The sequence below is a fragment of the Mus caroli genome, chromosome 6 (assembly GCF_900094665.2).
Source record: "Mus caroli chromosome 6, CAROLI_EIJ_v1.1, whole genome shotgun sequence".
Classification (NCBI taxonomy): domain Eukaryota; kingdom Metazoa; phylum Chordata; class Mammalia; order Rodentia; family Muridae; genus Mus; species Mus caroli.
Window position 1 is genome coordinate 34,058,822 of NC_034575.1, and position 2,374 is coordinate 34,061,195.

Consider the following 2,374-nt stretch of genomic DNA (forward strand, 5'->3'; position numbering starts at 1 on the left):
AATGGTCAGGGTGGGTCAGGGTGACTTTCTTTGAATGAACACTCTTTGAACCCAGGAAGCGGGTGGGTGGAGGAAGGAATGTTGCTAGCTGTTTTATGACCAGCACCTGGAGCACTAAGCCAAAAAGACCACACTCTCAAGCCTGGGCCTAAAAGCCTGGAATTTTGCTATACTTCTTCAATGGCTCACTTGTCTGCTTCTGCCCTTTCCCGGGTCCTCACTCCCCTCCTTTTCACAGATCAGTAGCATGACATAATTACTCAGGGGCACGCCTTGGCACGGGCCTGCAGGTACCCCTTTACCTCATTATAATTCACATCAGTGCTTTTAAATGCAGAGCCTTCTCTCCAGCACCATCCATTGACATTCCATGTATGAAATCGAGATTCGGTTGTTGTTTTTTCCTATATGGAAAACTACTTTCTCCAAGGATTCCTTGATTCAGGATATTTTGAGACAGCTTTAGAACACATCACAGTTATTTTAATATTTAAAAAATAAGAGGGGGCTGGAGCTAGGGAGTACAGCTTACTCACTATGCATGAAGTCTCAGGATTGATTCCTAATACTGCATAAACATGGTAGCAAATGCCTGTAACCCCAGCACTTAGGGAAAGGAGGCAGGAAGATCAGAAGTTCAAAGTCACCCTCTGGTGCTGGAGAGATGGCTCATCGGTTAAGAACAATGGCTGCTCTTCCAGAGGACCTGGCTTCAATTCCCAGCAGTCATGTGGCAGCTCACAACTGGTCTGTAAGTCTAGTCCCAGGAGATCTGATGCTCTCTTTCAGCCTCTGTGGTCACTGCACACACTGGACACATAGACATGCACACTGGAAAAACACCCATACACATAAAGATTAAGAAAATGGTCCTCCTGTTCCAGTCTAGGGCTCTCCTTCCTGTTTATCTTCTCTGCCAGGAAAAGAATTAAAAGGCAGCAGGGAACATCCTGACCACAGTGAACAGAACCAGCCACTGAAGAAAGGCTTTAATCATAGGTGAGAAAATGTATACACTCCCACAGCAAGCACACATAGAGTAAGACACTACACCTGAAAATCCAGGCTCTGGGTGTTTTTGTTTTGTTTTGTTGTTTTGTTTTTTGTTTGTCTTTGAAAAGTCTTCCTTCTCTAATTTAAGTTTGGTGGATGATCAGTCCACTATTGTTAGGTAACATGTTCTGACCTGGCCTTGAACTTGGTGAGCCAATCCATTCTCAAGAGTAAAAGCCTACAAGTCCTTTGTTTAAGGCTACCAGGCTTCTGTCTCAGGTCTGAAGAGTGAAGAAGACTGCCATGTTCGAAGTTCAACACCTTTGTTACCTAGTCAGGGCTCCTCTCCCTATCTGTCTGCCTATCAGGAAGTCTGTCTAACTCTGAGTCCCATACTACCATAGGGTTATCTGGATTTCTTGATTTGGGGAGTCCCATCTGGGTGTAGCTCAATGGTAGATTCAATCCATACTTTGGTAGAGGGCTTGAGTCATCCCTAACAACAACAACACACACACACACACACACACACACTCCTCACTCAGCATGTATTTCTATTTCAAGTTCTATGTCCCCAGTCCCTTAGTCATGCTTTTCTCTTGTCCCTCTGGCCTGGCATCCTGGCTTTCATTTCCTGAACAGTGTGAAAGCTCCCAGAGTGTTTCCCAAGCTCTAGGTGAGGGGAATTCTCAGCATAAGCTATCTTCTTTAGACATTAAACTCCTTGACCTTGGCTAAGCATAACAATGAGATTGTGGAAAGATGGAATGCTCTCTTTAGGCTGCACAGATAAATTTATCTTGAGCTCTATCCCTTTAAGAGGCCATTAACTATCAACCTTTGACATTGAGCTACAGCTTTTGACTTTTAGATAAAACTCTTGGAGGCTTGACACACCCTACCTTCACCAACTGTAAAGCTTAATTGGTGATAATAAAATAGAGTTCCATACTAGGATGTGGTGGCTGCTTGTGTTTATTCCCAGACCTTGGGAGGCAGAGATCTCTGAGTTTGAGGCCAGCCTGGTTTACAGAGTTCCAGGTCAGCCATAGCTACAAAGGAAACTCTGTCTTAACAACAATACCAACCAACCAACCAACAGGGTTCACTTGCTATTAAGGTTTGACTGTGAAATGTTCCCCTCCCTCCCCACCCCCAACAAGCTCATCATGTGTTTGGTCTGTTGGTCTCCAGGAGGTTTTAGAGCCAATAAAATTGAGGCCTAGCTGGAAGAAGGGCATTAGGGATGAGCTGTCCAAGGTTACAAGCCAGTCCTGCTTGCAACCTGACCATCTAGGTTGCCACTGTGACATGAGGAGTCTGGTTGCATGCACCTGCTGCTGTCAGTTCCACTACACTCTCATGGTCAGCAATGCTATAA